Here is a 19,205-nt window from a genome sequence, read left to right as displayed (position 1 = left end):
ATGGTGATAAAGCATTGCTTTTTGCTTGTTTTTTTTTTTTTTACCGTGTTCACTGAAGGGGTTAACTAGTGGGACAGTTTTATAGGTCAGGTTGTTCCGGACGCGGCGATACCAAATATGTGTACTTTTATTGTTTTTTTTTATTTTTTTTATAATAATATTTATTGATGGGTACATTATATTTTTATTTTTGGTGTATTATTTTTTTTATTTTTTTATAATATTTTTGCACATTTTTTTTTTTTTTTTTTCCACTTTCACACAGTTTATACACTTTATTACTTTGTCCCACTCTGGGACTTTCACTTTTTTTTTTCTGATCGCCTGCATGGCACAGGAATGGAGCACCATCCCTATGCCATGAAGGCTGTCAGAAGTGCACAGTGTGAAGATTGCTTGGAGATGCACTGCGCATGTCCAAGCAATCTTCCTGCTCTCTGGTGACCCGGATGTTGTCATGACGACATCGGGTCGTCATGGCAACACCCGGGAAGCCTTTGCAGACTGCGCTGGAAGCCGGAAGAGGAGGTGAGTATCGCCGATCACCTCCCCTTGCCCCCGCAATGCCGCGATCGACTTCGATCGACTTCGATCGCAGCATCGCGGGGGTTAATGTGCTGGGAGCGGTGCGTGACCGCTCCCTGCACATAGTACCGGGTGTCAGCTGTGACAATCAGCTGACACCCGGCGGCGATCGCGCCCGCACAGCCTGTGTGCGCGCGCGATCGCGATGACGTACTAATACGGGTCTGGCTCTTAAGTCCCAGGGCACAGACGCGTATTAGTACGTCAGATGTTATTAAGGGGTTAAATAAGAATTTATTTTAGTATTATTTGTTTTAGGATCCCACACTGGAATTTCTTTGGGTTTGTTCAGGGTTTGTAGAGCACATACTCCTTTACTTTAAGAGTGCTGTCTCCTTCTCTTATCTTATAGCCACTGGGTCTGTATAAAGACGTCGTATGTCTCTCAGTCAATGCTCTTGTAAAAGTTAGGCTGCCTCTGAATAGTTAATATGGTCAGGACATCATCACTGTCTGACTAGTCTCACGTGGGACCTGGTCCCCGGCGATTATTAACTTATGTTCTACTCTGGAACGCCACAGCGTTTAATGGTTAAGCATATAAGACATATAGACCTTTCGAGCCTGATGATATAAGCCCGCTGCTATCTGCTTTACCTTGACTGGTTATCAAAAATAGGAAGGACCCCATGTCATTTTTTTTTTTTTATTATTTACTTTTTTAATAGGTTAAACATCCATTAGTGCCACATGAATGCACTAAAGGTTGCTAGTTTATTATATGTAGGGGGCTTGTGATATTAAATATATATAGGACATCTATCCTTTCTATTCTCAGGGTTCTGGCTGTGAATTTCCTGTACTCGGCTGATGAAATGTCAGCTGTCTGTGTAAACATCCAGTCCACATGCATGGTCCATGTACCGTCCGATTTTTTTTCACGCACTCTGTTAGGTGTCAGGTTGTTGCTGGACCTGAAATTGGGTCAGAATCATCTGTGGTCTCCCATTCTGGTCCAGCCAGGGCAGATGCTGCTTGGCTTTGCCATCGGTCCCAATGCCTAGCCAGTGAATGAAAAGTACAGCCTGTCTCTTGGGTCCTTGTTCCTAGTAGTGTTAAGCATAGGTTGCGGAGGGGAACAAGGGCTGCTACAGCCTAAGTCCAGGATGCACTGCACTGAGCATGCCCGTGACATGGCGGACCTTGATTGGTGCTTTGGTATCAGCTGATCCGGTGACCTGCCACCGCCTGATTGGCCGCGGGTGACGTCATCAGTAGTGCGACCAATAATGTGACAGTGGGCAGGGCTTAGTCTTTAAATAGGCCGCCCACAAGCATGGCGGCGCTCTCTGATCATTGAGCTAAGGTTGTGTTCATGTGTGGACGCTTGTCTGTTTGAGCTCCACATGCTCTCTTGCTGTTCTAGCTTCGGATAGGCAGGTTTAGCTGGGGATAGGCAGTCTTAGCTGGAGGGAGACAGGTAGTCCATTTGACAGTCTGGCTCCGACAAGGGGGTCGCTATACACCCCGAGCAGGCTGCAGACTCCGTATTCCTGGCACCGCCTGTTAGTCACGTGGAGAGTTACTCCGCAGTCCGGTCGCACACCGGCTGGGAGCACGTATACGCCGGCATGAGTCACACACACTACTTAGCGTCTGCTGCGTAGCCTCTGTGCAGTTAACAGAGCTACGGCTACGTTATTTGTCGCACATCTCTCGTGCAGTTAACGGAGATAGTGCGAATCCCTTTTCCCGTCCCGGTGTGCAGTAACACTGGAGGGATTTATATATTAGTTGGTTGTTTTACCTTCTTACCCGGAAGGTGTTCGGCCGCAGTCTTCTAGGCTGCATAGCGGACCTCGGGTTCGGTTGCTTTCCATAATTAATAAAGTTGTTTGCAACCGTCCCCATAACACACTCATTGACTTGCATTGGAGAGTGCAATCCGATTCTCGCATCCACTTGCAGGATACTGCAATTTTTTCCTCAGTCCGATTAAAGCTGAGTAAAAACTCGTAGATGAGCACTGACTTATTTAATAACATTGATCAGAGTGCAAAGCAATGTTTTCTCGCATTGCATTCGTCCGATTTATACGCTTGTGTGAACGAGCCCTAACAGTGCCGATCTGGGAGGTGAGCATATGGTATTTTTATTTTACATGAGGCACTATTTCATTTAAGAAGGAGTTGTCCAAATAATGAAAGTATAACATAATAAAACATCAGAAAAAAAGGATGGATGAAGGAAAGGGGTTTATTGAAGAGGAACTGAAAATACTTCCATCCAGAAAAAGACATTTCAAAACATTTATATGTAAGACTAAATATAAGGATATGGAAAGATTTGAATTCATAAATAAAGATACAATTCTAAATATATCACAAAATTGAATCCCGTATAATCCTGTGTAAAATTATGGATTCTAAATTCATAACTGTCTAGTTTGGCTTAGTGGTGGGGGGACTAAGAGATAATGGCAGAGATGATCAAATGTTTTGAAATTCAAATTCACCTGTTTAAACAAATTGTTCCCAAAAATTTGACTCAAATCAAATCGATGTGGTGCGAATAGCAAAAGTGCAAAACCTCCAATTGCCCTAAAAAGATGTGTGTAACACTCTGAGGTCTCCTAGATCTGTATCCAGCCCCTTTCAAGTACTTTAAAACAAACACAGCCTTAGTAATATCAAAGTGACCTCACCATAAAACAGATGATAACTGTGCCCGTTGCTAAAGAAAATTAATATGCACTGCTCCCCACGCCCATGGATGTGGGGAGCCCTGTAGGTTTGGATTTCTTTTTCCTTTAATAATAAAGCCCTTCATATAAAAACTGCATTTTGTGTTTACTTGTGTTATCTTTGTCTAATATTTAAATTTGTTTTGTGATCTGAAACATTTAAGTCAAACATACAAAAGAATAAGAAATCAGGAAGGGGGCAAACACTTTGTTCACACCACTGTATATCAGCTATATATGCCTGCAGACTGGACTGCTTTTTCATGATAGCAGCAAGGGTGTAATGATCGTAGTTGAAGAGTGCCCGGAGGCGGAGGGGGCCCACTGATGCTAGCGCATATTTCAGCTGTGCAAAATGCTGAAATACATTGTGGCTCAGAGAGCCGCCTGGTCCTTGCATGGTAAGACACGCCATGGCCAATCAGAGATGGCAGCTGACGTTGGTGTGCCAGTCACTGGATGCTCATGGCAATGACGTCATGCTCTGCCTGTTGCATGCATGATGAAGTCAGCTGCTGGCTTCTGCATCGGCTGCAGAAGAGGACGCCGCAAGGAGTGGGAACGGAGAAAGATGAGTAACTCATTTATTTCTTTATGTGTTAAAGAAAGCGGCAGAATGGGTGACATATATACCAGGATTGGGAACATATACACGAGGATGAGCCCAAGATGGAAGGCATATATACCAGGATGGGGGGGCATTTATACCAGGATGGACCCAGAATGGGAGACATATGGGGGACAAAAATACCAGAATGGGTCTAGGAGGGGGGACATATATACCAGAATGGGGAACAGATATACAGTACAGACGAAAAGTTTGGACACACCTTCTCATTTAAAGATTTTTCTGTGTTTTCATGACTATGAAAATTGTACATTCACACTGAAGGCATCAAAACTATGAATTGTGGTATTGGCGTCTCTGCCTCCTGATAGGCAGAGACGCCGTCCCACTCACCGCCGCGCTCCCTGCCCGGCGTCCTACGGCACTCCTGCCTCTGTTGCTGCCGGCATGCGCAGCTCCCCGGGCACTGTGCTTAGGGCCCCTCTTAAAGGGGCCGTGCGCGCCGTCCTAAGGAGTCCCCGGCCAATGGCCGGAGGACCTCTCATTTAAAAGGCACCTCCTCCAAAATGGAGGTGCCCGTGCAAGGTTGTAGCTTTGTGTGTTATACTCTGCTTCAGCCCTTAGGTCCCGCTGCTAGCCTGACTTCAAGTCCAGCCCGCCAGCCAGACTACAAGGCCAGCCCGCCAGCCTGACTACAAGTCCAGCCCGCCAGCCTGACTACAAGTCCAGTCCGCCAGCTTGACTACAAGTCCAGTCCGCCAGCCTGACTACTAGTCCAGTCCGCCAGCCTGACTACCAGTCCTGTCCGCCAGCTTGTCTACTCTCCAGCCCGACAGTCTGTCTACAGTCCAGTCCGCCAGTCAGTCTATGGGCTCTGCCCGCCTGCTTACCTGGAAGCACCTGCCTGTTACCTGCCGTGCCTACCAGCCAGCCTACCTGGAGGCTCCTGCTTGTTACCTGCCGTGTCTGCCAGTCCGTCTGCCCGGATCACCTGTCAGCCTGCCTGCCGTGCTCATCTGCTGTACCGGTCAGTCCCTGCCTTCAGACCTGTGGGAGTCACCTGCTCTCATACAAGGTCAGTACCAGAGTAGCACCTGGTCCCTCTGCTCGGTCCTTCCCTGGTCACGGAGTCGATTGAGCCACCGTACGACCTTGGTCGGTCCGAGTTGATACCTAGTTATGCCTCCTTGCACCGCAGCACAGAGGTTCCACCACCCGGATCCGTAACATGAATTAACACATGTGGAATTATATACTTAACAAAAAAGTGTGAAAAAACTGAAAATATGTCTTATATTCTAGGTTCTTCAAAGTAGCCACCTTTTGCTTTGATGACTGCTTTGCACACTATTGGCATTCTCTTGATGAGCTTCAAGAGGTAGTCACCGGAAATGGTTTTCACTTCACAGGTGTGCCCTGTCAGGTTTAATAAGTGGGATTTCTTGCCTTATAAATGGGGTTGGGACCATCAGTTGTGTTGTGCAGAAGTCTGGTGGATACACAGCTGATAGTCCTACTGAATAGACTGTTAGAATTTGTATTATGGCAAGAAAAAAGCAGCTAAGTAAAGAAAAACGAGTGGCCATCATTACTTTAAGAAATGAAGGTCAGTCAGTTTGAAAAATTGGGAAAACTTTGAAAGTGTCCCCAAGTGCAGTTGCAAAAACCATCAAGCGCTACAAAGAAACTGGCTCACATGAGGACCGCCCCAGGAAAGGAAGACCAAGAGTCACCTCTGCTTCTGAGGATAAGTTTATCCAAGTCACCAGCCTCAGAAATCGCAGGTTAACAGCAGCTCAGATTAGAGACCAGGTCAATGCCACACAGAGTTCTAGCCGCAGACACATCTGTTCAACAACTGTTAAGAGGAGACTTTGTGCAGCAGGCCTTCATGGTAAAATAGCTGCTAGGAAACCACTGCTAAGGACAGGCAACAAGCAGAAGAGACTTGTTTGGGCTAAAGAACACAAGGAATGGACATTAGACCAGTGGAAATCTGTGCTTTGGTCTGATGAGTCCAAATTTGAGATCTTTGGTTCCAACCACCGTGTCTTTGTGCGAAGCAGAAAAGGTGAACGGATGAACTCTACATGCCTGGTTCCCACCTTGAAGCATGGAAGAGGAGATGTGATGGTGTGGGTGTGCTTTGCTGGTGACACTGTTGGGGATTTATTCAAAATTGAAGGCATACTGAACCAGCATGGCTACCACAGCATCTTGCAGCGGCATGCTATTCCATCCGGTTTGCATTTAGTTGGACCATCATTTATTTTTCAACAGGACAATGACCCCAAACACCCCTCCAGGCTGTGTAAGGGCTATTTGGCCAAGAAGGAGTGTGATGGGGTGCTACGCCAGATGACCTGGCCTCCACAGTCACCAGACCTGAACCCAATCGAGATGGTTTGGGGTGAGCTGGACTGCAGAGTGAAGGCAAAAGGGCCAACAAGTGCTAAGCATCTCTGGGAACACCTTCAAGATTGTTGGAAGACCATTTCCAGTGACTACCTCTTGAAGCTCATCAAGAGAATGCCAAGAGTGTGCAAAGCAGTCATCAAAGCAAAAGGTGGCTACTTTGAAGAACCTAGAATATAAGACATATTTTCAGTTGTTTCACACTTTTTTGTTTAGTATATAATTCCACATGTGTTAATTCATAGTTTTGATGCCTTCAGTGTGAATGTACAATTTTCATAGTCATGAAAATACAGAAAAATCTTTAAATGAGAAGGTGTGTCCAAACTTTTGGTCTGTAGTGTATATATATATATATATATATATATATATATATATATATATATATATATATATATATATATATATATATATATATACATATACCATATATCACAAAAGTGAGCACATGCCTCAAATTTTTGTAAATATTTTATTATATGTTTTCCTGGGACAACACGGAAGATATGACAATATAATACAATGTAAAGTAGTCATTGTACAGCTTGTATAACAATGTAAATATGGTGCCCTCTAAATAACTCAACACACAGCCATTAATGTCTAAACCGCTGGCAACAAAAGTGAGTACACCCCTAAGTGAAAATGGCTAAATTGTGTCCAATTTGCCATTTTTCCTCCCCAGTGTCATTAGTGTTACAAGGTCTCAGGTGTGAATGGGGAGCAGGTGTGTCAAATTTGATGTTATCGCTCTCACAATCTCTCATTCTGGTCACTGGAAGTTCAACATGTAACCTCATGGCAAAGAACTGTCTGAGGATCTGAAATAAAGAATTGTTGCTGTAAATAAAGATGGCCTTGACTATGAGATGATTGCCAACACCCTGAAACTGAGCTGCAGCACAGTGGCCAAGACCATACAGTGGTTTAACAAGACAGGTTCCACTCAGAACTGGCCTCGCCATGGACGATTGTTTGCCTTCAATTTTGAATAAATCCCCAACAGTGTCACCAGCAAAGCACCCCCACACCATTACACCTCCTCCTCCATGCTTCACGGTGGGAACCAGGGATGTAGAGTCCATCCGTTCACCTTTTCTGCGTCGCACGAAGACTTGGTGGTTGGAACCAAAGATCTCAAATTTGGACTCATCAGACCAAAGCACAGATTTCCACGGTCTAATGTCCATTCCTTGTGTTCTTTAGCCCAAACAAGTCTCTTCTGCTTGTTGCCTGTCCTTAGCAGTGGTTTCCTAGCAGCTATTTTACCATGAAGGCCTGCTGCACAAAGTCTCCTCTTAACAGTTGTTGTAGAGATGTGTCTGCTGCTAGATCTCTGTGTGGCATTGACCTGGTCTCTAATCTGAGCTGCTGTTAACCTGCGATTTCTGAGGCTGGTGACTTGGATAAACTTATCCTCAGAGGCAGAGGTGACTCTTGATCTTCCTTTCCTGGGGCGGTCCTCATGTGAGCCAGTTTCTTTGTAGCGCTTGATGGTTTTTGCAACTGCACTTGGGGACACTTTCAAAGTTTGCCCAATTTTTCGGGCTGACTGACCTTCATTTCTTAAAGTAATGATGGCCACTCGTTTTTCTTGACTTAGCTACTTTTTTCTTGCCATAATACAAATTCTAACAGTCTATTCAGTAGGACTATCAGCTGTGTATCCACCAGACTTCTTCACAACACAACTGATGGTCCCAACCCCATTTATAAGGCAAGAAATCCCACTTAATAGACCTGACAAGGCACACCTGTGAAGTGAAAACCATTTCCGGTGACTACCTCTTGAAGCTCATCAAGAGAATGCCAAGAGTGTGCAAAGCAGTCATCAAATCAAAAGGTGGCTACTTTGAAGAACCTAGAATATAAGACATATTTTCAGTTGTTTCACACTTTTTTGTTAAGTATATAATTCCACATGTGTTAATTCATAGTTTTGATGCCTTCAGTGTGAATGTACAGTTTTCATAGTCATAAAAATACAGGAAAAAATTTAAATGAGAAGGTGTGTCCAAACTTTTGGTCTGTGCTGTATATATATATATATATATATATATATATATATATATATATATATATATATACAGCACAGACCAAAAGTTTGGACATGCCTTCTCTTTTAAAGATTTTTCTGTATTTTCATGACTTTGAAAATTGTACATTCACACTGAAGGCATCAAAACTATGAATTAACACATCTGGAATTATATACTTAACAAAAAAGTGTGAAACAGCTGAAAATATGTTCTATATTCTAGGTTCTTCAAAGTAGCCACCTTTTGCTTTGATGACTGCTTTGCACACTCTTGGCATTCTCTTGATGAGCTTCAAGAGTGCCAAGAGTGTGCAAAGCAGTCATCAAAGCAAAAGGTGGCTACTTTGAAGAACCTAGAATATAAGACATATTTTCAGTTGTTTCACACTTTTTTGTTAGGTATATAATTCCACATGTGTTAATTCATAGTTTTGATGCCTTCAGTGTGAATGTACAATTTTCAAAGTCATGAAAATTCAGAAAAATCTTTAAATGAGAAGGTGTGTCCAAACTTTTGGTCTGTACTGTATATATACACACACACACACACACAAACACACACAGAGGCAGCACTCCAGTAGGTCAAATGCGGGAAAGCAGTGGATAATGTAGGAATGCATGTGCATAGTGGCATTGTTTCGGCTCATGGTTGAACCTTTGTCAAGCAATTACATGGTGGACAACAGTGATTTATATAGCAACTTCTAAATTTATGTATAAATAGCATATAATTCCTAAAAATAAGGATACATACTTGATACATGTCATGGGATTATATACAATAAACACCAAAAAGATTCAAATAAAAACCATGTATGTGTCTGAGGTCTAGGTTAAAGACAGTATAGTGGATCACCAATCAAAGGACCTGATGAAAAGTTAAAAAAAGGCCCTCCAAGTATGGCTCGGTGGGTTCTCTCCAGATCAAGGAAAGAGAATACTAAATAGGAGGATGATCTGGGATAGGGGGTCAGAGGCATTCAGAGGTTTTTATGCATGCACTCTAAGGTGTGATTGTCCCCGGACGCCATATTGGAAGTCGGAATTATGTCTATATAATATACACTCCCTGACAGAAGTTATGTCGCTTATCCATGTTATGTAAATAAAAGCTTATAACCTGACGTTAAATTCATCCATTTGTTTTATAAATTACTCTTTTGAAAGCTGAAACCCTCCCAAATTTGGTTTAGGTTAAGAAAGTAAATTGGCATCAATGCTGAAATATTAATATATTAATGAACACAGAATGGTCAGATTTTTGCAAGACAAAAGTTTTGTCGCCCACAGAAAGTCATGTGATATTCAAACAAATAATGATCTTAAAATACAAATATATGTTGCATAGCATTGGTGAATGAAGTTGTGGTGCTATTAGAGTCATATTTGATATTTTGTGTGACTTCCATGAGCTTGAAGGACTGCATCCATGCGGTTAAACAATGATTCATACAATTTATTAATGAAGTCATCAGGAATAGCAAAGAATTCAGTCTTACATGCCTCCCAGAGTTCATCTAGATTCTTTGGTTTTGTCTTCCAAGCTTCCTCTTTCATCCTACCCCAAACATGCTCAATGATGTTCATGTCTGGTGACTGGGCTGGCCAGTCCTTGAGCACCTTGATCTTTTTGCCTGGAGGAACCTTGTTGTAGAGATGGGTGTATGAGATGGAGCACCATCCTGCTGCAGAATTTGACCCCTTTTATGATTTGGAATGTAAGAGGTAGCTTCTTGATAGTTTAAGCTATTGATATTGCCTTCCACCTTGCAAATGTTTTGCACACCCCCATACTGAATGTAACCCCAGACCATGATCTTTCCACTACCAAATGTAACATTTTTCTGGGTGTATTTTGGATCCATATCGGCTCCAGTAGGTCTCCTGCAGTATTTTCGGCGGCTGTGGTGTAATACTACTGAAGATTCATCAGAGAAATCCACCTTCTGCCACTTTTCCAGCGTCCATCTGTTTAGCAGGCTGTGGGACTTTGCAAATGCCACACGTTTTTTTATTTGCCTTTTGTTTAGTGCTGGCTTCTGGGCACTGATTCAACCATGGAGGCCATTTTGAGACAGAATCCTACAAACTGTTCTAGTTGACACAAGGACTTGAGGTGACCAGACCTGTTGGAGCTCTGCTGCAGTGGAAGAGGGGCTTGCTTTGGATTTTCTAACCAACAAACGTTCCTCCTGAGCAGTTGTCTTGTGGGGTCTGCCGGACCTGGGCTTTTCAAAGAGATCTCCAGTCTCTTTAAATCTTTGTACTTGACGCTGAGACACATTAAAGGTGCCAGCCACCTCCGCAGTGGATCTGGTCTTCAGCCTCTTGATAATCAAGGCTTTGGTCGCAGGATGGATTTTTGGCTTGTTGTCAGAGCTCAAGTTGCAGTTCAAGTGAAGGTCTGGGGCGCTGAGTTTCTTTTTATACACATCAGAATTAACCGATCATTTACTGAGCACTGGTGAGGATGTAAACTAGGATTGGGTGCATTATATGACCAGGTGACAAAACTTTTGTCTTGCCAAAATCTGACTATTCTGTGTTCATTAAATGATCAATATTTCAGCATTGATGCCAATTTATTTTCTTAACCTAAACCAAATTTGTGAGGGTTTCAGCTTTCAAAAGAGTAATTTAGAAAACCAATGGATGAATTTAACATCAGGTTATAAGCTTTTATTTACATAACATGTATAAGCGACATAACTTCTGTCAGGGAGTGTACATACATGTGTGTGTGTAATGATGATATACTTTTCTTTTTTTTTTGCTGTGTGATCGAACACAATGGATTTTTATTCATCATTTGGGATTTTTTGTGTCCATAAGACTCCATAATGCGACATCCATTATGTATTAGGTCTGTATGTCTAGGGACATATACGGTAAATTGAATCACTATACAGCTAGTTAAGTACCATGCTTGAGATCAGATTTTTAGTATCTTGTTTTGTTTAGTAAAAGCTGTCAGTATTCCTAACAAGATATTGATTCTGCAGCCTACAATCTGCTTTAAGCCTGGTCACCATATTACATTAATGTTAATAATCCTCCTTCTGCTATGAGGCGTTTTTATGAAGATGGTGAAGGGTTGCTGTTATCCTGAGGATTATTTCCTACATTTGGCCTGGACATGTTCTCGTGTGCTCTTTTTCTTTGAAGCGTAAGTCAGGTCTTGACCTTTTGAGTTCTGCTATAAGATCTATATTTTCGACTCAAGGCTCTGCTTTCACATTTGAAAAGAAATTGTATAGTCTTTTCAGATGTTTTCACTTGTGTGAAATGAAACAAAAATTGTGACACATGTAACATATGACTTGACCTAGAAAAGATAGATAGTACACAGATTTGGTTAATAACAGCTCTGTATGTAATATATTGTAAAATATATATTTGTCCTTGCTATGGCATCATCGATCACACCTCAGCCATTTAGGTATTTTAATTAGTGCGTTTAATTATATGTCGATTAGATCCTGTTGAATGGCCAATAGCTGCCGTCGATGAGCAAACCTGTAGCAGTCAGTGTTCACTGGCCAATAAGCTACATATAGGGCTGGACTGGCCTTGCCAAATAGACAGATGGGCTGGTCTCGCAGTGGGCTGCATTGATCACCGATATTTTATCACGATTGGCATCGGCAGCCGTAGCTGAGCGGAGAGCTAGCGGCGTCATGCTCCGCCACTTACTCCAGCAAGCTGCTTCCTGCAAGACACTGGTGACACAAAAGGGACATCGGATGATGCGTTGTCATCACTCATCACGCACCTGCGCTGGCCCAATGTTTATGCACACTAGAAGAGAAGATGATGGCTGTGTTGGACAGGGAACCATAATTAAATGAGTATATGCTTTTATTTTTTCTTATATTATTTGACCTGTACGTGGAGGTGGGCTGTGGTGACCATCATATTGTGTAGGGGTTGTAAGGGCCATTACTCTCTGTAGAGTGCTATGGCCACCGTCATCCTGTGTGGGGGGCTAGGGTGACCACTTGATCTAATATTATAGGCATCTGCTATGTTTTTGAATTTTTTGTGTCCCTTTGCTGGGTTTTAGTATTTATTGTGTGGTAAAAATAACATGGCACCATGTTCCTCGTGGTCAGTTTGATTAGAATTTGAATATATTTTTTTATTTTGATAGGGAAAAAAATTCAGAAATTTGTAAAAACAAATGCAGAGGGTGAGCTTACAAGATGACAAATTTCTATGGAGCTCATGGCTGCACTTCTGAAGAGGACCAATATAGCATCCATGGAGTCCTTCAGTAGGCCCCTGGCTGCCAAAGCAGCCATCAGCACACCATAATCACATAACAGGGAGAAGATGTTGTTCGGCTGGAATATTGTGCTGTATTGTGCACCTTGAATGCAGCTGTCAGAGATTCGCAGGTGTTAACAGCAGCAATCAAAGGATATCTCCAATCACTGCTGTTACAGATGGATGGCGGGATCAGCCAGATAATGCGGGCTCAGGTCCTGAGCCTGCTCCATACACTTGCACCTGATTTGTGCCATACATATGCAGCTGATGTTAGGAAGGTGGTTAATTGAACTTTAAAACTGACTATTTCTCAAATCGTTTGCCTGTGCCACTGGACTTCTCCCCTGACCATGTTAATATCTACTGATTCTGTCATCTGCACTGTCCCTCTTGTACTGTCCCTGTTTGTCTATTCTTTACCGTTAACTTCATGAGAGAGTGAAAACAAAAGTTTTTCTTGGTATTTCAATTTTTTTTAAAATTCCATGCAGTAGGTTCTCAAATAACTCTTCTGGTCTTTGTTCTTCCTCTTCTAGCCTTTTGGATATGTGATTGGTGCTGTCAATCACTGGTCCCAGCAGTAATGTTGTGGCACTCCACTGGATGCAGTGGTCATAAGAATAACCAGAGAGACTTGACCAGCATCAAAGGAGGAGCGGTGGGGGATCAATAAAGTGAGTAAGAATTCTTTGTTATTTTAGAATGTCCTGCATTATATTTAAAATACATAAATAAAAAAACAAAGTGATGGTAAACCCCTTTAAATACTTGCGAAAATAACAGCAGCGATCATGGATAATGATCATATTAATTGTATTGTAGTATGTGTGCAAGTTACAATATGTGACTCTCCAAGTATCTTAGTTTGACAGTGGTCAAATAGCCATTTTCTCTGGTTAGATCATAAGTTATTACAATTATATATGTTGTCAGCTTTACACTCTAGATGGAAGATGATAGATGCTATTATCAGTACTTCAATGTGTAATAGAAACCTACTGTCTACCCCACAACACAACAAAAATACAACATAGGGTTAAACGCTATATAATGAAGACGTAATAAAACATGCTTTCCCCTTTAGGAATAAATATGGGCTCGAATATGTTCTGCCATTCCCTGATAAAACCATCATTCTCCTAGTTAAAAGAAAATAAAACAAGTCAGAGTCACAGCTCAACCATTGAGTTCACTAGAATGAATACTGAGCAAGATGAACTGTCATCCATACTCAATTAAACTGTTATGATAGGTCCGGCCAATAAAATCTCATGGAGGGAAACAGATTGGTAGGCTTGAATATAGGACATAAATAAAAACGGTGAAATACTCCAATAACTGATGCTATCCCTCACAGAGGCTGGCATACATCTCCACCTAATTAATCTATGCCTTCAAAGTGACAAAAGCCATTGCTGTGCCTTAGACTATGGTCTCCTGAGGGACTGCGGGATGTCTCACTCAAGGGCTTTAGAAATGAGTCTCACTGAGCTAGCAATACTTTACTGAGTTTTCAAGGACAAGATATTTTCTCAGATTAAATAATATTCTCTCTTTGTCAGGGAAGATCTGGTTAAAAAAAAGCGTCAATAAATTCGGACTTTACATTGACTTTTCTTAGCAATACCAAAACTGCAAAATGTTACTGCATCCAGGATCTGAGATAATAAATGATCTTTAATCTGTGTGACACATCACTTATTTGCTAGGTGAAAAAATCCATGTTAAATTATTTCTAAATGGCCATGGGCTAATTCCTAAAAAGAGGTCTACCTCCTGACTGAAGTTGGAAAATTATTTGAAGAATTTTCTGCAAACATAATAGTAACAGTAAATTAGGTTCTGCCTTAGCTTCCATTCTGTCAGGTGTCCATTAGCCTTGATATATCCTAATATAATTTTTCACAATTTTTCCACCATTCTCAGAAAAATCAGCCCAAAACTTGAAGCCCTGTCCACTTCTTTACTCTGTTGTAATCATCTTTATTTGTGAAGTTATAGTTGTTCATTTTGTTCATTGCCGAATTCAGATGTCTGTGAACAAACTGTGATATACGGACTGTCCACAGTGAACAGACTCAGTAGCATATACTGTATATATGAGACTATTAAGTTTACGTCATAGCCAAGCTATACATAATGGTATATACACAGACCGTGCTTTATGGAAGTCAAAATTGGGCCTTAGTCAGTGATGCTCAATGAGCTGTGAACTTCAGGTGGCCCATATTTGCCTGATGGGCTGCACCAAAGGAAAGGGGACAATGGTCAGTGTTAAATATACTTATTTTGTATATTTATTTATACAGGACTATTTACCAGATGCGATACTTCATAGAACATGTCATGATAATCTTATAAAAAAATGTAGGGTTTGTAGCATCGGCGTCTCTGCCCCCTGCCAGGCAGAGACGCCGTCCCACTCACCTCCTCGCTCCCCGCTCTGCGTTCACCAGCGCTCCTCTTCCTGCTGCCGGCACGCGCAGCTCCCCAGGCACTGTGCTTAGGGTGCGCGCTCCCTCCCTCTTAAAGGGGCCGTGCACGCCATCCTAAGGAGTCCCCGGCCAATAGCCGAGGGTCCTCCCATATATAAGGCACCTCCTCCAAAATGGAGGTGCCCGAGCAAAAGTTGTTGCACAGTGTTTCTGACCTCTGCTTCAGCCCTCAGGTCCCGCTGCTAGCCTGATTACCAGTTTTGCCCGCCAGCCTGTTACCTGCCTGTTACCTGCCCGTTACCTGCCGTGCCTGCCAGTCCGCTCACCTGGGAGCACTTGCCTGTTACCTGCCTGTTACCTGCCGTGCCTGCCAGTCCGCTCACCAGGGAGCACTTGCCTGTGACCTGCCTGTTACCTGCTTGTTACCTGCCGTGCCTTCCCGGAGGCTCCTGCCGTCACTTGCCGTGACCACCTAGACTCCTGCCGTCACTTGCCGTGACCACCTGCCAGGCCACCTAGAGACTCCTGCCGTCACTTGCCGTGACCACCTAGAGACTCCTGCCGCCACTTGCCGTGACCACCTGCCAGCCCACCTAGAGACTCCTGCCGTCACTTGCCGTGTCTACATGATAGCCTACCTGGAGGCTTCTGCTCGCCAGCCTACCTGCTATTCCGGTCAGTTCCTGCCATCTGTACCGTGGGAGTCACCTGCTCCCTTACAAGGTCATCCCCAGAGTAGCACCTGGTCCCTCGTCTCGGTCCCTCCCTGGTCACGGAGCCGTTAGCCGCCGTACGACCAGGGTCGGTCCAGGTTGATACTTAGTTACGCCCCTCTGGGTCCCTAATTGCACCGTAGCACAGAGGTTCCACCCCCCGGACCCATAACAGTTTGCTCGGGCCATGGAACCCGGTGGCCCCCAGACCCCTGCAATCTCTGACCTGCACCAGGAGGTCTTACGTCAGAGGGCTCAACAGGAGTTGGTCCTGTACTTCCTGCGGTCTGTTAACTCTCGCCTAGGTGCATTGTCCGATCCGTCTGTGTCCATCTCTGGTCAGGCAGCGCCTGCTTCCGCGGCACCACAACCTAGTCCTATTATGGCGTCCGGCTATGGACCCCGGCTCTCGGCACCTCCACGTTTTGCTGGCAACCCCGCCGTAGCTCGGGGTTTCATAAACCAGTGCACCCTGCACTTTAAACTCTTGGCACATCAGTTCATCTCCGACCGGGCCAAGGTGGCATTCATCATGTCCCATCTCACTGGGGAAGCACTGGCATGGCTAAATCCCTTGTGGGAGAGAGAGGATCCCCTGGTGTCCGACCTATCGTCTTTCCTCGCTGCTTTCCGAAAAGTCTTCGATGAACCAGGATGAAAATCCTCTTCAGCCTCCTCTCTGCTATGTCTCCGCCAAGAGAGTCTCACCGTGGGCCAATATGCCATACGGTTCCGTACCCTTGCTTCTGAGCTTGCCTGGGACAACGAGGCTCTGGTGTCCGTCTTCTGGGAGGGTCTTTCCGGTCGGATTAAGGACGAGTTAGCCGGTCGGGACATTCTTACCCCCTGGCACCTTACTGGCCCTATGCAGATGTCTTCGGTAAAAAGGAAGCAGAGACACTGCCACCTCATAGGCCATATGATTTCCCGATCGACCTGGTATCCAGCGCCACTCCACCCCGTGGGCGTATTTACCCGTTGTCGTCGGCCGAAACCCGGGCCATGTCGGAGTACATCGAGGAGAATCTGGCCAGGGGATTCATCCGGAAATCTACCTCCCCGGCTGGAGCCGGATTCTTCTTCATTAAGAAGAAAGATGGTTCATTATGCCCCTGTATTGACTATAGAGGACTCAACCAAATCACGGTAAAGAACAAATACCCCTTGCCGCTCATCTCCGAGTTGTTTGACCGTCTTAAGGGAGCTAGGATCTTTACCAAGCTAGATCTACATGGGGCGTATAACCTGGTCTGAATCTGTCAAGGAGACGAGTGGAAGACGGCATTCAATACCCCGGACGGTCACTATGAATACCGTGTGATGCCCTTCGGTCTCTGCAATGCTCCTGCCGTCTTCCAAGAATTGGTCAACGACATCTTCCGTGATCTTCTTTACTCTTGCGTGGTGGTGTACCTGGACAATATCTTGGTCTTCTCTCTGGATCTTCCCACACACCGGAGGGATGTTCGTCAGGTCCTGCTTAGGCTCAGGCAGAATCACCTCTATGCAAAGTTTGAGAAGTGCCTCTTCGAGCAGACCTCTCTTCCTTTCTTGGGCTATGTTATCTCCCAGACAGGCCTACGAATGGATCCCGAGAAGCTCTCTGCTGTCCTAAAGTGGCCCCGTCCGGAGGGGTTGAAGGCGATTCAGCGATTCCTGGGCTTCGCCAACTACTATCGTCTCTTCATCCTGCACTTCTCTTTCCGGACTGCTCCCATATCTGCGCTCACCCGTAAGGGAGCAAATCCCAAGGAATGGTCGCCCGAAGCTGAGTAGGCCTTCCTTTCCTTAAAGCAAGCCTTCTCCTCTGCCCCAGTGCTGCACCGTCCGGATAGCAACAAACAGTTCTACCTGGAGGTTGATGCTTCCTCCTCCGGAGCCGGAGCGGTGCTCACCCAAAAGTCTTCATCCGGGAGTATGGTAACCTGCGGCTTCTTCTCCAAACTCTTCTCCTCATCTGAGCTCAACTGCTCCATAGGAGACAGAGAACTCTTAGCCGTTAAATTGGCGCTGGAGGAGTGGCGTTACCTGCTTGAAGGGGCTCTATACCCGGTGATCATCTATACGGATCACAAAAACCTGGCATATCTCCAGAATGCCCAAATACTCAATCCGCGTCAGACCCGGTGGTCTTTGTTCTTCGCCCGCTTCGACTTCGTCCTACATTTCCGCCCGGCGGACAAGAATGTCAAAGCCGATGCCTTGTCCCGATCCTTCCTGTCCTCCGATCAAGAGGAGGAGCCTATGCACATCATCGACCCCTCCAAAGTGATGAATGTGGCCCCCTTGGATCTGACTCGTCTTCCACCCGGTAAGACGTTTGTAGCGGTACCAGATCGTGAGAAGGTTCTTCACTGGGGTCATTCATCTAAACTAGCCGGCCATGCTGGCCAAAAGAAGACCTTCCTACTCATTACCCGGCATTACTGGTGGCCTACCCTGCGCAAGGATGTGGTAGACTTCGTCTCGGCCTGTTCGTCCTGTGCCCGCAACAAAGTTCCCAGACATCCTCCAGCTAGTCGTCTCCTGCCTCTTCCCGTACCTGCTGCCCCATGGCAGCACATTGCCATGGACTTTATTACTGATCTCCCTGTTTCTGCCGGTTGTACAGTCATTTGGGTGGTCGCCGACCACTTCTCTCAGATAGCCCACTTCATTCCTCTGCCTGGTCTCCCGTCTGCATCGGAGCTGGCCAAGGATTTTTTCCATCATATTTTCCATCTCCATGGCCTACCCCTCCACATTGTATCGGATCGAGGGGTTCAGTTCACCTCACGTTTCTGGAGAGCTACCTGTAAGCTAATGGATGTCACCCTGGATTTCTCCTCCGCCTACCATCCACAGTCCAATGGCCAAGTGGAGCGTATCAGCCAAATCCTTACCAGCTACCTCCGGCACTTTGCTAACGCTCACCATACCGATTGGGTGGAGCTCCTACCATGGGCCAAATTCTCCTACAACAACCATGAGAGCGAATCTACTTCTAAATCCCCGTTCTTCATGGTCCACGGTCAACATCCCCGGATTCCGTTTCCCATCTCCGCCTCGGTGGACAACCCTGCTGCGGAGGCTCTTGTCAGCGAATTCTCCACTATTTGGGAAAATACTAGGTTCGCACTTCTTCAGTCCTCCGAGCGGATGAAGAAACATGCTGACAAGAGACGTCTGGATCCACCTCAATTCCGCCTGGGAGATAAAGTCGGGCTCTCTTCCAAACATGTCCGACTCAAAATACCCTCCTATAAGTTGGGTCATCGGTTTATCAGTCCATTTGAAGTTCTAAAAAAAAATCAACCCAGTGGCCTACAAGTTAAAACTCCCGGCCACCTTACGGATTCCCAACTCCTTCCATGTATCTCTCCTCAAACCAGTTGTGTTTAACTTTTTTTCCAATCTAGGTATTCCCCCTGCTCCAGTTTCCACTGTGGACGTTTTAGAGGTAGAGAACATTCTGGCCACTAAGAGGGTAAGAGGAAAGACCCTTTTTCTAGTGGATTGG

Source organism: Phyllobates terribilis, unplaced genomic scaffold (assembly GCF_046119375.1).
Source record: "Phyllobates terribilis strain yellow unplaced genomic scaffold, ASM4611937v1 Scaffold_11__3_contigs__length_659146591, whole genome shotgun sequence".
NCBI lineage: Eukaryota > Metazoa > Chordata > Amphibia > Anura > Dendrobatidae > Phyllobates > Phyllobates terribilis.
The sequence above is the reverse complement of the archived record's forward strand: the minus strand, read 5'-3'. Positions refer to the sequence as shown.